We start from the raw sequence: 23,868 nt of genomic DNA on the forward strand, positions 1-23,868 counted from the left end.
AAGTTAATCAGCAAAACAAATCAGGGCTGCCAAAGTCACACCGCCCACCTCTCCCCCACCCCCCACCTACAAGACCAATCCTGGGTAACACAGCCCTGTTTTACCCGTTTCCATGTACTTTTGGTGACTAATTGTGATATGTAACAAACTAAAAATAATGGCAAGTATTTGCACAATTTCCTTTTCACTTTTTTTTTTTTCCTGAGAAGTAGGTATCAAAACTTTGTGAAGAAAAAAGTATATAATGGTAGAGTTAAGTTTCCCTCAGTTTGATATCACTGGTATTTTGGTTGCTTCGCGATCGTGGGGCCGATCCCACCCACCAATTCACTGTAACGTTTCTCTTCTAGAGCCAGAATAGGACAGACTCATATACCATTCTGATCTGGGTGCATTTCTTCAGAAGGTACGCTGTGCTCATGGGGGATGGTGGCTGCCTGGGCTTGGGGCTGGCGAGGCCAGTTGGAAGTCTATGCATGCTCTTCAACAAAACGATTTCTTAGCGAAGTCAATGAAATAAAATGATGGGCACCAAAGAACACGAGTATACCCAGATCGCTCCGCACATTCATGCCTTTGTGTTCCCAGTAGAATTTCTGTCCTGAGACTCTAGACGAATACCCTTGATTTAAACTGATTGACTTAGAAGAAGCCAGTGGGGAAATCAGAGGAAGCCCGCCAAGGAAGGTGAGAGGGTTATCAAGACTGCACTGCAGAGTGATTATTTTTCAATTCTTTACTCTGCCTTATTTCGCAATGGAATGTTTGGGGGGTCTTAGGAACACTGTGGGGAAACCGAGCCTCATCTTTGTCCTAAAACTCTTTCCTTGGGCAGCTTCTCCATTGCAGGCATCCCAGAAAGCCCCTGCTTGTTAGAGGAGATGCCGCTTGCTTGTTAACCCTTCCTGGGGACACCCACCCCAGGCCACTCCATGCCTCCTGTGTGGGATTTCCCCAGGCTCTCCACCCCACTCCGCTCCTGTGGTGAACAGGACAGCAAAGCCCCACTTCTGGTTGTTGCTGTCTGCTGCTCCGGGCTAGCTAGATGGCTTCCGCCACTGACTCCCCAAGCTTCTCCGGCTCTTTTTCTGAAGTCACCCTGGCCTCGTATTACCCAGATTCTACTTTACCGTATGTTACTCCTCTAACTCATCATGGAGAAATCTACCCAAATCTAGCCCCTCAAAAATACTCAGTTCTCTTTACCCTTTCAGGATAAATTGTTTTCCATCTTTGGATGGCAAAAGTGGAGAAACCGAGAGAATATATTTTAGTTACTGTATCTATTTTCTAGGGCTGCCATAACAAAGTGCAACAAATTAGGTGGGTTACAACAAAAGAGAAACATTGCCCCACAGTTCCGGAGGCTCGAGGTCTGAAATTAAGATATGAGCTGGGACTTTTGCCCTGGCTAAGGACTCCAAGGGAAGAATGCTTTCCTTGCCTTTCCCTAGCTTGGGGTGGATGCCAGAAATCCTTACATTCCTTGACTTGTGCCGGATCATTCCAGTCCCTGCTACCATTGTCAAGTGGTATTCTTCCTTTTTCTTATGTTTTATAAAGACAACGGCCCCGGATTAAGGGCCTACTGGAAACCAGTAGGACCTCATCTTAACTCGATGACATCTGCAAAAACCCTATTTTCTAGATGAAGTCACTTTTCCAGGTATGGGGGATTAGGACTTCACAGTATCTTTCTGGAGCACAATTCATGCCACAGTAACCACTCCTGGACACTGGGTCACCCTCAAGCAGGGAAGAAGCTCCAGAGAATGCATCCCATGCTCAAAGCACACCCATCAGTCCCTTGTCACGGCACTCACCGCTCCCACATCCATGAAACTGACCCCCTCTGCAGGGGTCAAGGAGACCACAGTCTCCTCACTGGCAGGACTGTGGCCCAGGCTATTTCTGAGTAAGACCAGAGTACAGACGACTAATTGCCCCTCACTATAACCAGGCACTTTGGTCTCCCTGAGAAATCCTGAACTGCTAAAGCACAAAGAGTCCCTGGAAAATAACTACCTGAACTTTAAACCCACAACTTACTTCTTCCTAGTTACTACGATCATCCTTACAATAGATGACTCTTCTCTGACATCCTTTCTGTCACATTTTGAGGCCCTTCTTATCCACCCACAAATACTGAGATTGTCTTTCAATGAGTTTTTCTAAAGCTTGATGCGTCCCTTGATTCTTGTGATACCAGAATGCTACAGAAAGCCCTGGAGTTATGTTTTTCCCACAGAAAAAGTTTGTAAGATTCACCAGTCTCCATCGCGCTTTCCAAATCCCCCTGAGGCGTTACTTTTAAAAGGGAAGTTATGACTTCCTCAATTCTAAATCAGGTTTTCAGTGTGCATACTTTTCCACAAAGGGGATTGGATATCAGGGCACAGATACCAGACGGTAGAATGTATTATTCTCAGGGTGCCTGGGTGGCTCAGGGGCTTAAGCCTCTGTTTTCAGCTCAGGTCATGATCTCAGGGTCCTGGGATTGAGCCCCACATCCGGCTCTCTGCTCAGGGGGGAGCCTGCTTCCTCCTCTCTGCCTACTTGTGATCTCTGTCAAGTAAATAGATAAAATCTTAAATAAAGAAAGAATGTATTATTCTTGATGGATAATAATAATAATCTGTGTGATACTTTTAATCCTCCATTTGCATGCCAATTTGACTGAATATCTGGAAACAGAGACAAGAGGCAGAGTGAGAAGGAGAGTCCACTTTCTAAAAGTCAGTGTGTGGTCACTGCATCAGGCTGTGTAAGGACAAAAGAGAATCTACTGAAAAAAGAAATACCAACAGGCTTAGTTAGGTATGACAGAGCAAAGCCATTTTATAAATATTTTGGGAAGTAGATACAAGAGAGAGTGATTTGTGGGGTGGTTATTTTGCATTTTGCCACATGCAAAGCCGATTGGAATTCCTCATATGCATACGGCATCTGAGCTGTTGGCCCTTTGGAGACGAGTTCTAGTCTAAGTTCCAGCTCCTTCCATATTAGGGGGGCAGCCCGGGGACTTCTGTATCCTGACGAGACTGTGCGCTGAAGTGAGCTGTATGGATAACAGATGAAGAGAAGGATTTATTTATTTTTTTAAAAGATTTTATTTATTTGACAGAGAGAGAAACAGTGAGAGCAGAAACACAAGCAGGGGGGAGTAGGAGAAGGAATGCAGGCTTCCCACTGGACAGGGAGCCTGATGCGGGACTCGATCCCAGGACCCTGGGATGACTGAGCCACCCAGGCACCCTAAAGGAAAGGATTTAAATTCATTACTGGGCCTGTTTTTTGTTTTTTTGTTTTTTTTGTTTTTTAAAGCCATTAAAAGAGCATGGATACTTGACCTTGAGAAAAAGATGCAAAATAGTGAGTGGCATGAATCTTCTGGATTAGGGGAAAAAGTCTATTTAGTGGTGTCCATAAGAAAGATACTCAAAAGCAGATAACATCAGTTTTTAAAAATCCTGTTAATATACCATTTTATCAGTCACAGCGGACTTGGGTGCGAGGTCAGCGTAAAGCCCCTCCCAGGTTTCACGGTTCCTGACGCTTGTTTACCTGTTCCAGCAGGGAGGCCAAGGGCCTGGGGGCCTGGCTCCCCCTTTGGGCTGGATCTCCTCTGGTTTGTGAGTTCTGAGGCAGGGCCCCTAGTTGAGCTACCCCCATTCTCTGAGACAGGCCAGTGCAAACTGCCTTCTGCCGCCTGGGCCTCTGCCCAAAGGCCTGCTGGCGTCCCATGAGGGATCTCTGACTGTCCTTTCTCGTAGGAACCCAAACCAAACCTCCTCAAGAACATCTTACCAGAAATGCTGTGTCATCAGTGTTCTATTGTAACTCATTGAATGCATATGTTGTTGCCTTTATTTTTGAAGACGCGAAATTGCTGAAACATGACTTAGTCAAGCCTCTCAGACAGGTCCCTGTGAATGGGAGAGGGCAAGTGTCTCAAAAGAGAAAAGGGTGGTTTTACAAAAATTTATCTCATCCTCAAGAGGATAAAGTAAACATTTGGGGATATTTCTTTCCTGTTTTTCAAAAGAAAAAAAAGTTTATAGTGACCTTTCTAAAAAATAGAATTGGAATTATACTGTGTTGATTTGCATCTTGTACTTTTATGTCCTTGTTTTCAGAATATTTTCCCGACCATTAAGTATTCTTTTTAACTCATTAGCTGCAAAGGGAATTATACAGTAAATAAATAAATTACAACACACCCCAATGATAAAATACTAAACATTTATACTTCTTAATATTAAAGGAGTCAGAAATTCTTTTTTTTTTATATGAATTTCATAGCAGCTTTATTTTTAAGAATTGAAAACAGTGGAAATGTTCATCAATGAGGAGTCAGAAATTCTTATGCATTGAGTATTGTATTTTTCTCATCTCTTGAAAAAAAAAATATGTAAGTTACACTGTATATAAAATGTTATTTTTTTTCCTGAAAAGTAGATCATGATAATTCTAAAATTGGACAGAACCATCTGAATGTGAGTCATTAGACTGAGAAGAGAAAGAGAAAAAGGGATAATGTGCCTTCCCAGAAAACTGAAGATCTGCATTACTCCTTGTAGTTCACGGGCTGGAAACTAGGGATGTGGGCAAATGTTAAATTGGATGATTTTCTAGAAGTAACTGACCCTGAGTAGTCATGATTCAGAGCCTTCAGAACTGCTTCGTCAAGTTGCTGGACGGGAGGGGTGTTATCTCCAAATCAGTTTAACATAAAGATGAGACGGACAGGGTAGGCACTCCCCATCCAGTTCTGCTCTTTACTTTTTCAGAAAAGGGAAATACAGAAGAAAAGCCTGGCTGTAGACCCTTAGAGAGGAGTCCTCTAAAAGACTGAAGATATGTTGGGATGCCTCAGTCAGTTAAGCATCTGGCTCTCGATTTTGGCCCAGGTCATGATCTCAGAGTCCTGAGATCGAGCCCCATGTCTGGTTCCAGGCTCCCTGTTCAGAAGGGAGTCTGCTAGAGATTCTCTTTCTCCCTCTCCCTCTGCCCCTCTCTGTGTTCTTTCTTTCTGACTCTCTCTCTCTCTCTCAAATGAATGGCTACATCTTTAAAAAAAAAAAAAAAAAAAGAGGAGTGAAGATTTGCCCAGCTGCTGTGAGAAATGGGTAGAAAGTCAATGAAAAATCGACTCCCTTTGTTTTTCAAGCATGCAGACTTAAAGAGTCCTCAGCAGCTTTACTCTAAACAAGAGTTTTACTTGTTTAATACCAGTAGAACTTACACTGTACCAAATAAGAAAATAAAGGAGAGTAAAATATAAAGAAGCAGTCTCTCTGAATTAGAGATTTAGCCTTTCTGTATGAGGATAAAATAAACCAACATTAATAGAATTCTTATCTTTTGCTATTCCCTGCATGAAACACTTTACATGTTATTTAATTCTCATGCAACCAGTGGTAACTACATACCATTCTGTTCTACCATTGAGGAAGGAAAGTTTGGAGGACTGACTTCATTTATTCTTTCATTATTCCCTCATGGATTTGACTCCTAAAGTGTGACCACAGAGTTTAGGAGTTGGAGATACTGTTAGGAAAGGAATGGGCCATCATCTCTGCCTCCTCAAGGAGCAAATGGGACTCACAGCTGTGATTTCCATTGTCTGCCTGTCTTCGAAGCCCTGAAACCCAACACTACTAGTGTGATTTAATAACAAACCTGCGAGATCTCCCAAGAGACCGGCAAACAACATTGCATCTTCATTTATTTTTTTTCCTGATTTGAAAATCACCATAATTAGCTTTAGAATTAGGAAATAAAATTATTAGTGCCATTTTGCATCATTTTGTGATGGCTAAGGGAATGTAAGAGGTGTCTGATTCACCAGATTTAGAAACAACGCCCTGTGGTTTTGCTAGTTCACCAAAAATAGTCTTATCAACCTCGACAGAGGAGACAGGAATGCTTGTATGGTGGGGGCAGTGAAGGAAGTTTTCACCAGTTTTTGCTTAGAACACAAGATCCATCACGATTATCAAAGTTAGAAGGGCAAAGACAGAACTGTAGCAAAATATTTGCAATGATTCCCAGACACAAATACAGTTTGTTTGTTTGTTTGTTGGGTTTTGTTTTTTGTTTTTGTTTTTTGTTTGTTTGTGTGGCAATTCAAGGGTCCTTATCAAGCTCACGGCCAGGTGAAAACATTTGCTTGACAAATGGTAGGTGGGGGATGGTAGAACCAGAGCCTGAAAGCATGGATTCATGACCACACTCTTTCCACCACACCAACCAAGGAGACTTCTTGAGTCGCTGGCATTCTGTTAGATCTCTGATCTCCACAAGGCAGAGAGAATCTTTTTTTTTTTTTTAAGATTTTTATTTATTTATTTGACACAGATAGAGAGACCACAAGTAGTCAGAGAGGTAGACAGAGAGAGAGGGGAAGCAGGGTCCCTGCTGAGCAGAGAGCCCAATTGGGGGGGGGGGGGAGGCTCCATCCCAGGACCCTGGGATCATGACCTGAGCCAAAGGCAGAGGCTTAACCCACTGAGCCACCCAGATGCCCCAAGGCAGAGAGAATCTTAACGGAGTCCTATTCTTGGGCTGGTTGGATAAGTCCACAGACCCAGAAAATAAGAAAAAGAAGCACTCTGTTTTTGAAATAAAAATCTTTTTTTTTTAAACAATAATCTAATAATCTTCACAAAAATTATTCCCCATAGGTTATTAAAATTCAAATTATTTAGAAGAAATTGACCATATATACTTTAAGCATTTTTTTTTTTTATATTAGACTCCTGGTCAAGGGTTATATCACCAGGATGCATATAACCTTAAAATTAAGGCCCATCATATTCCCACAAGAGTTACTCATCAAAGAAAGCATAAAACCTGTCTGGAGCAGATTCAGGGACAAACATTAACTAGTAATTTAAAACAGCAACTGAGGTGGTTTTATTTGGGTTTAATTATTTCTCCCAAACAAGCTGTTATTTTTGCTTTATCTTAAATGTGTAGAAAGCCTGGCTTTATCAAAATAAAATAAGCCTAATCACAGGGCATCATTTGGAAATCAAATTTTTATAAATGTGTACTGATTTAAGAACCTTGACAAATAAGGCTTGTGTCTTAATAAACACATTTTATTTTTTTAAAGATTTTATTTTTTTTATGTATTAGAGACACAGCAAGAGAAGGAACACAAATAGGGGGAGTGGAAAGCAGAGAGCCTGATGCAGGGCTTGATCTCGGGACTCTGGAATCATGACCTGAGCCGAAGGCAGACACTTAAAGACTGAGCCACCCAGGGACCCCTAATAAACTCATTTTAAAAGAAGCTTATTGAAGAGAACCCCTCAGGCATTTCTTTTTTTCATGAAGGTATGATCTGATTTGAAAAAAACAAAACAAACAAACAAACAAACAACATTTAATTTGGTAATCTGGTAACAAAATTATTATTTCTGCTAATTTCAAAAGAAAATCCAGAGTACTGAACTAAATAAGATTGGCTCATCAAAACTGTCCTACACTGAGTATGATAAAGAACCGATTATTGAATTTATTAAAATCTTCCTAACTTCTTCTATGTGAGTTCTATTACTTTGAGAGTCACTAATACACTATGTTGATTCTGCTAAAGATTCTCTCTCTCCCTCTTCCCCTCTCTGTGTTCTCTCTCTCTCTCTCTCTCTCTCTCTCTTTTAAATGAACGACTACATCTAAAAAAAAAAAAAAAAAAGAGTGAAGATTTGCCCAGGTGCTGTGAGAAATGCGCAGGAAGTCAATGAAAAATCTAGACTCCCTTTGTTTTTCAAGCATAGACTTAAAAATCTCCAGCAGCTTTACTCTGAACTTGTTTAATACCAGCAGAACTTACACTGTACCACATAAGAAAATAAAGGAGAGTAAAATATAAAGAAGCAGTCTCTATGAATTAGAGATTCAGCCTTTCTAACTTAAAATCTATTTAAGTTAGCTGCCATGGGACCACAAGAAGTAATAGATCATTAATGCAAACTGTAGACATTCCTTAACAATCTGTCCGATTTCCAGAGGAGAAGAGAATTTAGTTTGATGAAGCTATTTCTATCACATCAGTGTTGATTGAAGGGAGTGACTCATTTAGTAACCATGGAGACGAGGCCAAGGAGTGTGAAGAGAGGACCGTGTGTGTGTGTGTGTGTGTGTGTGTGTGTGTGTGTGTGTGTGTATTTCCAGATGCTGCTGCCTTTGTGAACGCATCTGGCCGGAGATCTAAATCTGTTAGAAGCACATGCAATGTCTCTAAAACCAAACTCATTTGGTTTTGCTTTCCCTTCACACTTTTGTTGATTCTCTGTAGTAGCCTCAAGTAAATATAAAACAAGGCAACCCAATACTTCACTCACAGGACCCTGTGTTCTTTCCAGAAATGTTTCTCTTATTTAAAGATGGGTGTCCCGATGTGCTAAAAACAGGCCTTCCTCTCAGACACATTTCTAATACTTCTATTTCTGAAATCCCTGGTCAATGTCCAGGTTCCTATACTATATTTATCTTTATCTGTATATTTATGTTTTTCTATTTTGCTTGTATCTGTTTCCATAATTTTCTAATATATCAATCATATATACTTGTAGGACAAACAGTACAAGAAAAGAACATCAAGAAGATAAGCGCCTAATCCCCTTAATCACTCAAGCTAAGTCTAGTGTGTTAGTGTGTGGAGATATATATCTCCTTAAATGTGGTTTCCAAAACTATCAATGGTTCAGCTTAAGTAGTTCCTATCAAGTGATCTTTGTTAGATTAAGTATTTCTGGGGATAGGTCTTTAAAAAAAAAATGAACATGTGAGGTGCCTGGGTGGCTCCGTTGGTTAAGCATCTGTGGTCAGCTTGGGTCATGATCCCAGGGTCCCAAGATCGAGCCTCCCATTGGGCTCCCTGCTCAGTTGGGACCCCCTCTCTCTCCCTCTGCTGCTCCCCCTGCTTGTGTTCCCTCTCTGTGTCAAATAAATAATTTTTTTTTTTTTAAATTAGGATGAAGGGGAGCCTGGGTGGCTCAGTCAGTTAAGCATCTGTCTTCGGCTCAGGTCATGATCCCAGAAGTCCACATCAGGCTCCCTGCTCAGCAGGGAATCTGCTTCTCCCTCTGCCTGCCACGCCCCCTGTGTGTGCTGGCTTGTTCATCCCTCACCCCTGGCAAATAAATAAATAAAATCTTAAAAAATATATGAAAAGAATAAAAATTAAAAATGAGGATGAAAATTTTGGATATTTTTCTATTTAAAGTCAAATTCTACTAAATGTTGCCTTGAAAATTCAGCAAGGATTTCCTGAAAGGCTACTATTTATAAGTCACAGTGAAGAATACAAAAGTAAATAAAGTATGGTCCATTACCTCAAAAAAAACCCCATAAACACAAATAACAAAGTAAGACAAGATGAAGTACCTCAGACAAAGAAACACATGAGTTTAAATGAGAGAATGAAGAATTTATGTTGTTTGCGATGAGTCTCTAAGAAATGGGTGTGATTTTAAGAGTAATTAGGAGTAAACCCAATGGAGGAACCTATCACAAAAAATGTGACTCAAAATCCTATCTACCGTGCTACACCAGTCATGCGCTCTTGGAAGACAGAGACCTGTTTTTATTATCTTGGCATCCCAAGACCCAAAACAATGTCTGACACATGGCTGGCCCCCAGCTAAAATGCGTTCATAAAAGTCAAATGAAGGCTAAAATGTAAAATGCACCTAAAAAGGAGATGCAAAAAAATCCGGTTTTACTAAAGAACAGACTATAAGAAGGGTAATAGAGTATAACGTCCTGAAAATTAGGTTGGGAACATATTGTGCTGGGCTTGACTTGGAATTTATTAATAGATAATGTGAAGTCACTGTTCCTTTTCAAAAGATTGACCTTTCAACAACTGCACGATGCCATTGAGAGAGAGTGAGAAAGAGGGAGAGAAGGAGGGATGGGGTGGGGTGGGGACAAAAGATAGAAAAACCAATGAAAAGATGATGATGATAACTTCATTGATACAATGAAATCGGCTGAAGCGATGAGCCAGAAATTAATAGCAGTGGCCACATGTACTATCTCAACAATAGCAAAACTCGTAATAAAATCAACAGGACCTAGTATTTAGTGATCAGTGCTATAGCCAAGCACGAAGTTAGAATTTTGATGAACTACCTCTTGGGATTCCCACCACAGAATTGGAATACGCAGTTTCCCTCGGTGGAGAAATTGACACTTGGAGAGATTAAGTAACGTCCTCGAGGTAGTGCTGCTAGAGCAGTACAGGATGCTGTATTTTGTTTGATCCTCTGGGACAGAGTTCTATGTGGCAGGTGTCCGGAACCGACATTTAGAAGCTGTGTCATAGGCAGCTTCTCCTTTGAATGCAGAACAGGATCCGCTAGAATATCCAGCACCTGTGGTGATAATTCCAAACTAGAACCTTGGCCGCATCGTGCATTTTGCGGGATATTTCCCACCCTTTTGTGACTCCTGGATGAGAGCAGGCTCTGACGGTTTGTAACTGTTGATCCAAAGAACGCTGAAGGTCACTGTAAATATTAACAGGAGAAATGCTCGAAAATAGATGTCTAAATCTTTTTACGGAACTAGTCAAAGATTTACTGTAATTGCTTTTTTAAAAAAAGCTCTTCATTAAAATATGGGGCACCTGGGTGGCTCAATAGGTTAAGCCTCTGCCTTCAGCTCAGGTCTTGATCTCAGGGTCCTGGGACCGAGCCCCGCATCGGAAAAGTATTCTAGCTTGGCTCGGAGAAAGTGTTTTGGGAACACAGAAAGAGTGAATATAGTGGATACCCTGGATACATGGAGAAGCTGACTTGTGAGTCTCTCTCCGTGTTTCAGGCCATGAGAGATACATGAGTGAGTTCAGATGCTATTTCTGATTGGGGAAGATAAATTGTATGTTACAGGGTTTAAACAAACTAAGAGCATTTTTAAAAACAAAAATTTTTTTAAAAGAAAGAGTAATTAACTCTGGGGTTGAAAAGCCTTGAAGAATGGGTGGAATTGGGGGAAATAAAAAGGTTAAGGAAGTTCTAGATCCAGATCGGGAAGACAGCATGATATCATGGTGGATGTGTGGAGGGGATGTGGTGGAAACTGTGAGCCTGAAAAAGGAAAAGAGTCAGCTCAGGGGATGGCCCTGAGATCATTACAGACCATTGAAAGTTGGCCTGTCTGGGGGTATCTGGGTGGCTCCGTCCGTTAAGTGACTCTTGATTTCAGCTCAGGTCATGATTTCATGATTCCCGTTAGTATGGTGTCTGCTTGGGATTCTCTGTCTCCCTGTGCCTCTGCCCGTCCCCTTACTTGCACTCACTCGCTCTCTCTCTCTCAAGGTAAATAAATAGAATCTTAAGTGGGAAAAAAATGGCTTCTCCAATGATGAAGATCCCCTATAACTTCTGAAAGAAGGGAGTGAGGTAATTGGGTTAGGTTTTAGGAAGACAGCTCTGACCATAGTACGAATGGTGGTGAAGAGAGGTAGGAAAGTTCAGTGAGATCTTAAAAACAGATCTCACCCGTGAGATCTTAAAAGCAAACTGTAAATCTGATCAGTAGATGGCCCAGCAGGACTGTCGCAGAGATCAGTTCTGCAAGGATCACAGCACTCCCCAAAATAATTGTTGAAAGATAACTAACTAGCTCCTTCTGGTAGCTATGAAAACCATTAACTAGCTGCTCATTTTTCGGTATTTCTGTGCATGAAACTATCCCAAGTATTCAATGAAAACACACAAAAGTTGTTCCAGCACTGCTTAGGATCTAAATTTATACTGTCTTTTTTTTTTTTCTCTCCCCAAAATACCCAAGCATCCTCAAAGAAAGCCAAAGCAGTTACATGTAAGTCAAGGAACCCACGATCTTTTTAGTCCTAGGCTTCTTGGATTGTTGACTCTACTTGGAAGTTGAAACAATGAGGGACTAACTTAGACCCTCAGAACTGCTTCCTGCTGTCTGGTTTGAAAGGAATGGGCAAGGATTGGAAGTATCAGGTGTTGACAAGCATGCTAAAAACCATGAAAATTGTCACTTCTTAGAGACCTGCACCTCGTATACAAGGCATACCCAGAAAAGTGTGGAAGGAAATAAAGGGGCTGTAAGTACGTTGCGTTGCTGGAGTGCAGATTAGTACACTGCAGCTGCCCTCTCCTGTTCCTTATGAACCCAGGACATTGACATTCACTGAAGCTAGGTCAGCGTCCTGCTCTGTGGCTGTGAACGCCACCCGTTCCTCAAAGACCCTACAGAGATAACTGAACTAGAAAGATACAAGCTTAAAAAACAAAAAACAAAAAACAAAAAAAGCTGCGTAATTGCAAAAGACACACTCCCCTCACACAGCCCCCAACTCTCTACGCCTTAACAAATACTGGAAATTATTCTAAGGAAATGACTAGAATAAGGCTCAGAATAGCGCCTGAAACAAATCACTGTCTCTGCTTTTTATGTGTATCGTGCATACTTGGTATTGGCCTGTGGGTCTTTTTTTTTTTTTTTCCTAGATTCCCTTAAAACCTCACAGTTATTTTCTCATGATCCTCATAGAAATAAATCACTCTCTTAACATATGTTGCTTTGGTTTAAGCTCATTAAAACATATCTCGTTCCATAATCCATAATCCAAACTAAGTTGGTACTTACTCTCCAAAAACACAAGACCGTTTTCAAAGTTCTTAGAGGAGGTGGAGTGAAAGAGTCCTTTTCTGTGTTCAGTGAAGTTGTTGCTGTGCTAGAGAAAGGTGTCTGTGTTATTTCAGGTGCTTCCTTCAGGACCAAAGTTGTACCCAACATACAGTATGCCTTTAAATGGCTCTGGGACTGATTAATTTCTCAGATGTTTTCCTTCTTTCCCCTTTGATGATGTGAATTCAGCTCTGGCCCACTTAAGCTATTAGACAAATTAAATTATACTACATCTTAGAAAACTGGTTATTTTCCTGCACTCTGGGTACCCATTTTGGGTAGAGTTCTAGGTAACATTAAAGGACTATTAATAAAAGCTCAGGTGTTTCTAGTGGATAGACGCAGAATATCAGTAGTTATGAGGGCTTCAGTCTTCAAGTGAAGGAAAAAAAAACAACAGGTGATGTTTTTAGAGTCACGTACGGATGAAGAAAAGGATCCTTCTTGTTTCTTCAAGTGTTACTCTTACAAAACCGTTTCAAAATTCTGACCCAGAATAACTACTGATCCCGCCCTGATTATGTTCTACCGTGAATCAGATGCCAGAAATGATTCACGGTAGATGACCATTCTGTAAAGCCTGCAGTGATAGTCAGGATGTTCACACCTCAAAGATACCCAAAAGGGCAACATCGCCGCCGTTACATTAGACTAAATTGCAGAAACAGTTTTCCATATAACGCCACTTTCTAATTAAATGCCCATGTGGATGATAATAATAATCATTAGTATTATTAAATGTAATTGCTCATAATTGATGAAGATTGAAGAATCATTTTGAGATCTCAAGAATTAGGAACTCGCCTGTCTTGTCAGAGCTCCATAGATGTTTTTATTAAAAACAAAAACAAAAACAAAAATCCCAGAAAGTAACATACATTCCTGACACCGTTCTCCAAATAAGTAGACAAAGTTTATACATTTCATCAACCTGTTTCATCACCCTGTCAGCCCTCCCCCTACCAACATTTATTTTTGTGTGGGGTATTCTGAAGTGTGATTAGCTCCAACATCTCTTACTGAACTCATGACCCTTTAACAGCTACCAGTGGTGTCCATTTTTAAAATGACTCGGGGCTTAAATTATTGTTTTGGCTAAAATCTAAAGAACTCATTTTCCTTCCTTACAGTGTTTTGCTACACATTAAAAAGGTTGTTTTGGAGGAAAATTGTAATCTCCCATAATAGGTTCCTCTAAATTATTTGGACGTTGAGCAACACATACCTAATTATAAGGAACCAAAGTCTGTAATTACTAAGAGGAAGACCTCAGTTCTCTGAAGCAGGGCCCTTCCTCAAGTGATGGATTTAGTCTCCTAAAACGGGTCTTGTTTTCCCTTCTCTTCACTGCATTTGTAAACAAAAACCATTTTGCTCCTGCAGAAAGATTTGGTATTTTCTTATTCTACTTTACAGTAAAATATTTGGCTCCTTTGAAACTGTGGTCTAGGGTTCATCCTCTGGTTACACCAAAAAAAAAAAAAAATTCTTTCTCCACAGCGTTTGCCTCCCAACCTCATTTGCATTTTGCATCTGGAGCAAAATGGCAGTCGAAAGTGAGAAAACAGTTTTGTCTTTCCCTGGCGGCTACAGAGTTTGCTTAGGGGGGTTCGCCGCTACCTGTTCTGTACTCTTCCAGAAAGGGCAAAGAGTCAATCACGGCAGTAATCTTGTCTAGAAATAGATAACAGATCAAAAGTTGCTGTCACACTCAGAGAGCAGGAGAATTAGGAAGTTGGTTTTTATTGCAATTCATTTTTTGTTCACAGGGTCCTAGATTGTCTCCTGTGTAGCCCGACTGCTCCCAGGACGTAAACAAAGCACAACCTTTAGTGTCACTCCCCTTTCAAAGGGGAGAGAACAGGTAGAGAAGTGACAGGCCTACGGTCACAAGGATAAGGAGATGGTGGAAACTTGGCTAAACCCTAAATTTTTTTTTTCCCCAGCTTTACTGAGGTATGACTGACAAATAAAATTGTAAGATATTTAAGGTCTAGATGATTTGATGGATACCCTCTGAAAGCATGCCCCCATGGACTTCATTAACACACCCATCACTGCACGTGTTTACCCCTCCCCCACCTTTTCTTGGCGATACCATTAAATTCAGCATCTAAACCTTTAAAGCCCGATTCTACCTTCCTCATCCCACAATGCCTCTGCCCAAGGGACAGACTTCTCAATATCTCCATGAAAAAATAGTAATTCATTCGTTCAGATGATACCGTAAATATCTTTCAACAATTCAGTGAATGCATTCTCTAGGTCTCAGAATCAAAGGATAGTAAACAAAATGTCTCGTGGCACCCAGTATAGTTTTCACATAAAGTGGATTAGCAAGGAACACCTGGCACCCAGGCCCACCCTCTTAGGTATGGGGAAGCTTTTGCCTTTTTTGGCCGAGATAGGCTTCTGCAAATTTTTTTTAGAAAATGTCTATGAGCCCTAACAGTGTCCCTGTCCCTGTACTGTAAAGACAAAATGCATTATATGCACAATGCGTTGTATATGAGGGAAGATACAGCTTGATTCATGAATTGGTTGTAGTTACCCTCTCACTCATAAAGAAGTTTGCACTAAATGGGAACATTCAGAATCTACTCTTATAACATCAACTCAGGAAAATGAGGAATTCAAGGCATTTTTTGCAATTTATTTTCTAAACCTCAGAATAAGTAATTTCGTTTCCTACAATACATTCCATGAATATTTTGTCTTTTGTGGTTTTGGCCTCTCTTAACTGTCAGCTAATTTTTACTGATTAATAAAGGGATAAATATTGGCCCTTAAGGACTTTATATTTAAAGACTTTACAGATTTACAAATTCCATCTTATTAAATATATCATGTTACTCTTTGATGGGCCTCAGGTTGTTTCTTGAGGTACTGAATCATTTAAAATTCCACTGAAATTTCTCTTTAAATGTACTGTTATCATTAATAAGTTCTCTGGAAACTTAGAAATTAAATTTTGTATTTAATTTAGGCAATTGTTTTCAATTGTTCATTTCGGGAATTCAATTAAATGCATGGTCAAGTTAAAAAATAAATGTGGCTTCATGCATGTCTTTTGAATATTTCTCTAACAAAGGCTCAGTAAGGACTGTTTAAATGTGTGAAACACGGTTTAGTATTTGGGATAGAAAACCGTGGAACATGGGAGTTATGTCTTGTCCTTGTCAAGGAGCTTACAGTCCTGTGGAGATGATAAGTCATTCAAGGATGGAAAAAAGAAAGGAAGGAAGGGAGGAAGGAACAGAGGGAGGCAGGGAGGGAGGAAATAAGATCTTCAAAAGAGGCACAGAGGTTAGCATGCCACCAAGAAAATGTTTACTGCTAGGAACATGTCAACATTTCAACATGCGACAGAGGAAAAACAAATTTACCCTAAAGTTGCAGACTTTCTCCTTGTAACAATGCATAAATATAAATTATATTATGTATATTATATATGCTAATATATTATATTTATAATGTGCTGGGTTCCAAATGCCACAGTCCAAGCACTGGGATAAAAGCTCAGTGCTGTTACAGAGACCCCCAAACAATACAGGCTTAACCGGGAGAGATGTGTATTGGCCCCTCAGGGAAAAGTGCAAATTGGTGATGTAAGATGAGGAACCCTGTAATTATTAAAGACCTGGGCTCCTCCCTCCAGCTTGAACACCACGTGGCTTCCCTTTTATGGTCAAGATGGCGGTCCAGGTCCTAACACCGGGTCTGCACTCCAGCCCGCAGAGAGGAGAAAGAGGGAAGGCGAGAGGAATGTCCTTTCCCTTTAAGGTCACAGCCCCTCGGAAGGCACACGCATCATTTCCATGTGAGACATTCATCGACCAAAATTTGGTCACAAAGCAAGGGATACAGAAATGCAGTCTTTGTCTGGCTAATGCCATGTGCCCAACTAAAACTTCTATTCTAAGATAAGAAAGAAAAATTGGGGAGGAGAAGACACCTCTTTCTGCCAAGTGTAGTAACCAGGCTATAAGCCTCCACGGCAGAACTCAGTTTTTATGTATAAGAAAGGAAGGTTCTTTGGGTTTTTTTGTGGTTTTTTTTTGGTGGGTTTTTTTTTTTTTTTATATATCACATATTACTAGGGCTTTCACGTTCAAAACAGATTAGAAATGCATCTTGGATGATTTCACAATCAAAGGAGGAGTTCTCACCTTGTCAAGTGCTACTCATTTGCAGCTGAAAACTAACACCTTATGCTAAGCTAGTCAGAGCCAGATACAATTAATTAGATTAAGCTTGTCACTAAAATATCAAGACAAATGGCTTGAAACATGGCACTTTCTCCCTTTGCCTTGTCCCCCCACCCCCACCCCGTGTGGTTTATTTACAGTAAAAAAGTAGGTTGCAGGATGGAGTTGCAGAAACTGATCCTTATAAAGGTTACTCTGTACATCACATGACTGATAACTGAACGCCCAAGAGAAAAACGTATCCGAATTGTGTTAGCATAGACTGCCTTAACCTGAATCACAGTTAATAATTGATTACAGTGTATAGTTCACACTGGTTTTAGAGTCTATAAAAATAATACTGGCAAGTCTGTTTACGTCATTCTCCTAGGAACCTTCTAGATTTAGGATGAGAGCTGGGACTCGCACCTGCTGCCTCTCCAAACCAGAAAGACTGAATTTTCCTTTTTCATTTTTCTTGCTAACCTCTCTCTAAGCAAGTGATTTGCCAGAGTAGTTTTTTTAAAGGCACCATTTAGACAACTCTATTACATACTTTTCTTTATATAATAGGAAATGATAAGCTGTTTTATTGAAAACCAGGTTCTATTTTAGAGACATTGGGCTGCTTTGTAATGGGATCTGATCATCCATTTATGGAACACATTATGGAACACATTTGCTCTCCGAACGAGAGCAAAAATAGATCATCTGTTTCTGATCTATAACTGTGGGTTTCCACACGACAGGTTTGCTTAGTGCGAACCTGCAAAGGAGACTATTGCCCAAAACTGCTCTTGTAAAGATAGAACATAAAATCACAAAAATGTGGAGATCGAAGAAACAAGGTCCAGCTACCTCATTTGCAAATGAGGAGGTAGAATTCCAGGAAGGCAGAAGGATTCCTGAGGACACCCGCCCAGTTGGCGGCCAGAAACTGGAACTTCCAAATTCCAAAGAAGTGCGCTTTTACAGTCAGGTTAACATGACTTGTAAGTGTCATAACATAGATGTCCTTGGGCACGGAGCTGCTAACTACATGGCCAACCTTAGGTAGTTTGAAGCACGAATATGCCTAATTTCAAGAATAGAATAATAACCTACAACCGATGAGACAGGAGATTGAAGAAATTCTCAGCTTTCTCTTTGGTTCCTTGAACTTCCTGCTTTTGTTTATCTGCCCTATTTATCGAAACTTGTGGCTTCCCAGCTTTTCAAGTCTCATATATCAGACCCTCAAGCTCTTGGGTGGTCTTCCGCTGTGTCCAGGACGCAATAAAATAATGCTAATAATCATAGTGAATATTATACCTTACATTCCCTTCTTCAATTTTTTGTAGCAGATACTTATCTAAGGATATTATTTTCTAAGTATATTACATATATTGTTTCATTATAATTCTGGAGATTAATTCCTCCCATTGATCCTGTGAGGTGTGCACTATTCTTTTCCCCCATTTTAGAATTATGGAAACTGAGGCACAGAGGATGTAAGTAATTCAACCCCATTCACACAGCTAAGAAGTAGTAGTTAGCACTTGTAATCACTCTATTGGCTATGATAAAATAAGAAGTACCTGCCACATAAACTGCATATCGTATGTATATAACCATAACCAATAATGAAATGAGCCATGGTGTTGGGGCCAGAAGAGCTACAATCTTTGCTTTTTTTAGTTTGCCTCCCTCCAGAGGGTTGAGTCAATTAATACTCCTCAATTTCTGGGACTTTATCTCTTTTGACCCATGGCAGGTTCCTACAAAGACGTGTAAGCACTTCATTTAAACCATAAGTCATCCACCATACCTATGCATAATATTAGTTTTTAAGAAATTACTAAACAATTATGATTCACTTTGAGGGAACAGATATGCATTAAACATTGGTCACACACCGACTATAATTGGAGAAATACAGGTCTTGCTCAGAGAACAATTCTTGTACTTCTCCCGCATAGATCTTTAGAGCTCACTTAATGTCCCTTCATGCAAGACAATCCAGGTTTCAATGCTTCCCTGCAGGTAACAGGAAAAAAATTCTTCTTAAGCAATCACTGCCTTTTTTTTTTTTTTTTCCTTAAACTCTTGGCATTTTGACAGTGGGGCAGTTATGCCCTCTAATCAAAGGAAAACATAAACGGGCCCTCTCCTAGCAACTCACTGAAGATTACTCGCAGGGAATAATTTGTGTAGCTGACTCTGAGTGCAGATAACTTTGAGCTTGGGAGCCAGCAGAAGGCCTGCCCTGGCCATTAACTCTTTTTCAGTATCCTGAAAATGCAGTGAACCTGTTTTTGATGGCGTTGCAGGAAGATGGCACACTAAAATATTCCAAGCATGGGCAGTTTGATGTGAAAGAAAATGAAGAGTTTTAAAAATCTTTTTTTTTTTGTTATTGCTCACAAATCTAATTGCAATTAAATGTCAGTAGTAATCAAGATCGTTTTGCTGCTCTGCCGTTTCCCTTTGCTGAAGCCTGTTCTCCAACTCTCTCGTATAAAGGGACATCTGTCGCCTAGGGTTGGACTGCGTCATGCCATCCTCATCTTCCCTGATATCTTCTCCCAGCGGGCTTTCTATCTGCCCCCACAGTCTGGTGTGCGGGTGAGACCCATCAATCAAAACCAGCTCCTAGTCAATCTCAGGGAGCCGCTGTTCTTGGAACCTTAATGTACCAAATAAAGGTGCAATCAACACAGATTTTGCTTAGCCATCTGTGCATTAAAGAAACAAATGCGACTCTGGATTTATTTCATGTCTTCAAATCAAGATTTAGCACACTTTGAATATAATTAGTTTATAAAAAGAGAAGACCTGAGTAGAGAATTCATCTGAACAAATAACCAAGGCAAGAAAGGGACCCATATCTGGAAGGATTGAGCCACTAGTCACAGTATCAACACCAAAGAAACATTGACTTTTTAATAGCAGTAGTAGTAACATTTTTGGCATTATGTGCCAGACCTACTTCTAAGTGCCTTATGCATATTAATCATTGGAGCCTTCAAAAACTCTAGGAGGTTGGCACAATTGTTCTCCCTATTTATAGAGGAAGAAACTTTTAGGTTCAGAGAGAATAAGTAAAGTTGCCTGAAGTTATCCATGTGGATATGGTAGAATGGGCTTTTAACCCAGTTGGCTTGTCCCCAAAGTCTCCGCCCTTGATCGCCACGCCAGCCCGCCCCTGCGGTGAACATTGTCATGTAGTAATCCTCTCTTTCAGGAAACAAAGCAGAAGCTGCTGCTACAGTCCTTGAAGAGACTTCATAGTTTGGATCATAAACATTAGTTCTGAAATACTTTTTCTCTAAAATCCAATGATGTTAGAGAACTATTGTCTGTTTCTATTTATTAGGGAAAGGAAGAAGACTGCTTTCTTGTAGGTCTCTTGCTTGTGATTTGCACATAGAAAATTATCTTCGAAAAAGAAATCAAGTAAAGTATCCTTATTTTGAGCAGACTGAAAGAATGTAACAGACTTTCTGTTTGCTTAGTGTTCTTCAGTATTTGCATTAGAAGATATTGTACAGGCACCATGGATAGCAGTCTTTGAATAGAATATTCTGTTACATATCCCAGAAACATTTACTGAGCAGTTAGCATTTGTCATATATCTATCAAGCACTTAAGTATTTTTCACTGATTCCTTCAGATCTCTGTCCTTCATCCATTCGTAGCCAAGAGATGGACACATGAATGAAACTGTCACTCATGCATCCTTCCAGAAGATTTTGAGTCTACATTTGCAGTCTTTTGCATTTTAGATTGTTGAGCCCCAGAAATTTTCCACTTACTAGTTTTTAAAAAAAAAATTTTTTTTTTATTTATTTGAGATAGAGACAGCATGTAAGAGAGAACATGAGTAGGGTCAGAGGTGGGGAGCAAAGGGAGAGGGAGGAGCAGACTCTCTGCTCAGCAGGGAGCCTGACATGGGGCTTAATCTCAGGACCTCCAGATCATGACCTGAGCTGAAGGCAGATGCTTCAACCACTGAACCACCAGGTGCCCCCCATAAAATAGGTTTTAATCTACTTTTATTAAAAAAAATTTTTTTTGAAGTTCAGTCAAGTGTCTTTTAATCCTGGTAAGTGAGGGCTTAGAAAAAAAGTAGTTAATGTTACTAGCACTTTTTCTGATTTTAAAATGTCAGCCCCCTTTTTTCAGCCTTCATTATTTAGAACTTAATTTAAAACTTTTCTTCTTTAACCTGAAAAAGTTACTGTGTTTTACTTCTGTCTTTTGACCTCTTATGTCTTTTCACAACTTTGTTATCTCTTTCTTGGAATGCAGAAGTATTTCTTGGAAAGAAAAGCTGTGTGTTGCTAGAGACAATATTAAAACAAAATACATTTTGTTAACTCAGCCCCTTTTTATCTATTGCCTGGAATAATCCTTTTTTATGCCTGTGAAGTCAGCATAAGTATTAACAACACCCCTTTTTAATATTGCTCTATCAGTTTATATAAATTATGTAGACATACTTTCCAAAAACCATATAAGCCTGATGGTTAAATAAAATAAGTTTGTTTTTATTTGCAAAAACTTAATGTATATATACTAGAAAACTTTGATATTTCCTAAAACCCATAATGAAAAATGCCACTGTAAAGTAGGTTATTATTATTTTTTTTAATGATGATTTACAAGACTTTAATTTGTGGCCCAAAACCACAATTCCTTATCTTTTTTACGGAGTCATGTGTTCTGAAACAGGATTAAAGTGAACGTTTAAAATTATCTGAGATCTAGAGATAGCAAGATGGATGGTATTACAGTCATTCCCCCTTATCCTCAGGGGGTACATTCCCAGACCTCCAATGGATGCCTGAAACCACAGATAGTACCAAATTTCATCTATTCTGTTTTTTCCTATATGTGTGTATCTGCGATAAGTTTTAATTTCTAAGTGAGGCACAGAAAGAAATGAACAACAATAACAAAATAGAACAATGATAACAATACATTGTAATAAAATCATGTGAATGCGGTCTCTCTCTCAGAATATCTTATTGTTCTGTACCCCCCCTTCTCACACTGAGGTGAGATACTAAAATACCAACCCAAGGACCAAAGAGAGGTGAATGACGCAGGCATGTGACGTAACATTGAGCGACTGTTGACCTTCTGACGCGACGTCACCAGGAGGAGCATCTGCTTTCAGAATGCCCTTGACCCTGTAACCGAAATGGCAGAAAGCAAAACACAGATAATGGGGACGGGGGAAGGGTCGGGGAGCAACAGTACTTATCGCTGTTGTAAAACATACTCCTGAGCAAATTTTAGGTTACAGGTTCTGTGTGCTGATGAGGTAGAGAAAAGCAGACAGCACATTTAAATAAAGATAGATAAACCTTACGTTTGCGCAATCTGCCATTATTCTACATGATGCCAGCTCAATGTATTCATGAAATTCAAGTATAGACCAAGTATAGAGTCAGAGGGCCAGCGGTATGCTTTGAGGTTCACTGTAAGACATCGTTCAGAAATATCCTACCCTCCAGCCTGCTGGCTCTTTCAATTATTTGGAATACTCTTTTGGAAAGAAACTGAAGATGAATCATTAAAATGTATGTGTGTTACTTGCATAAAGCAGTACCTCATTACCCATAATCTTAACAAAACGGTTAAATGTGAGATTGGAAGTCAGGTCCATATACAACTAAACAGAGAAAATTGTTACTACCAAGCAATTTTTTCATTATATCTAGGATAGATGGTAGCTCTTTCTATCACACTTATGGAATTGAAAATTAAGATCCTAAGTAGTGGTGGTGAGCTCAGATTTCACTGAATTATGTCAACATTGTTGGAATCAATGCCCACGATCAGAGTCCAAAGTTTGATCATGATGTTTGTCCAGTTTCCCATGGGAATACAGCAAAGACAGCAAAGATTTGTTCAGGATGGAACAAATGGCAATATTAATTTATGCAATGCTGAAATACAATGATAGTAGAACTATTAGCAAATAATTAGTTATCAAATTATTTTTGATAATTTAGCAAACTATATTTGATAATTTCCCAAACTTTGCTTGGGAAGAGGACAGATCCAGTTAGCAAATAATTAATATATAGTTATGTAACTATCAAGTAGTTCTCAAAGAACTATATTTTAGTTTCTCTTGATCAAATTATAAAGCACAGACTTGTCCTACTTTTACATTTTCTCTTGCTCTCTTGTCCACCACGGCCACGTTTCTCATAGGTGCCTAATGCTAAAGCTGATAAAGCTGTTTAAGTGGTAAAGTTGACAATCTCTTTGCATCTCCTAAAGAAAAAATATATATATATTGACCTACTAATGTGCCCTACTCATCCCTTCCCCTAACCACCCTGTGTGAGCCTTCAGGTGGAAACTCCATGGGTTCCACCCCATGACTGCATTTCCTGACTGTGAATCACATTCTCCCCATAATGGTCCTGGTCTTCTGAGCTTGCATTCTCATGGTGGAAAGAGATAATAAACAATCACGTAAGATGAGATGATGAGAAGTGCTCAGAAGAAAAAAGGAAATATGGAGAGAGCATTTTATATGGGGTGCTTAGGACAGGTCTCTCCGAGAAGGTGGCACTTGAGCACAGACCTGAAGAACTAAAGGAGAGAGCTGGGGATTCATAGAGGAAGTGTTCTAGGCAGTGGCAAAGATTCTGGGATCATTGTGGCTTGGCGTGTCCAAGGAGCAGCGAGATGGTCAGCAAGCCTGGAGGAAGGGAGCATGGAAGGACAGTAGTAGCCATGAATCCAGGGATATCATGAGGACCCAGGACATGGAGGACCCTGTGATAAAGTTACAAAAATGCAGGCAGAGATTTGGGTGTTCGAGCCTGGGTCAGGGGAGATAGGAAGCCATGGAAGGGCTTTGAACAGAAAATGAGTGATTGCTCTCCGATTTTGGAGACTTCATTCGAGTACTTAGGGGACAGTGAAATGTGAGTGATCTCAGTGGAAGAGAGGAGACCAATCATAAGGCTACTGCAACAGTTCAGACTCAGAG

At 40.0% G+C, this 23,868-nt stretch overlaps 1 protein-coding gene across 17 annotated transcripts in view; it reads left to right on the forward strand.

Annotated features, from left to right (window-relative positions):
• Positions 1–350: 350 nt before the first annotated feature.
• The window catches only part of SORBS2 (sorbin and SH3 domain containing 2), a 137,913-nt gene continuing 114,395 nt past the window's right edge, over positions 351–23,868 (forward strand). For all 17 annotated transcript variants that reach the window (XM_032329180.1, XM_032329181.1, XM_032329187.1 and 14 more), the window contains exon 1: positions 351–406. The gene's annotated coding sequence lies outside the window, so the exon portion shown is untranslated. The remainder of the gene's footprint in view (positions 407–23,868) is intronic.

This window comes from Mustela erminea, chromosome 21 (assembly GCF_009829155.1).
Source record: "Mustela erminea isolate mMusErm1 chromosome 21, mMusErm1.Pri, whole genome shotgun sequence".
Taxonomy (NCBI): domain Eukaryota; kingdom Metazoa; phylum Chordata; class Mammalia; order Carnivora; family Mustelidae; genus Mustela; species Mustela erminea.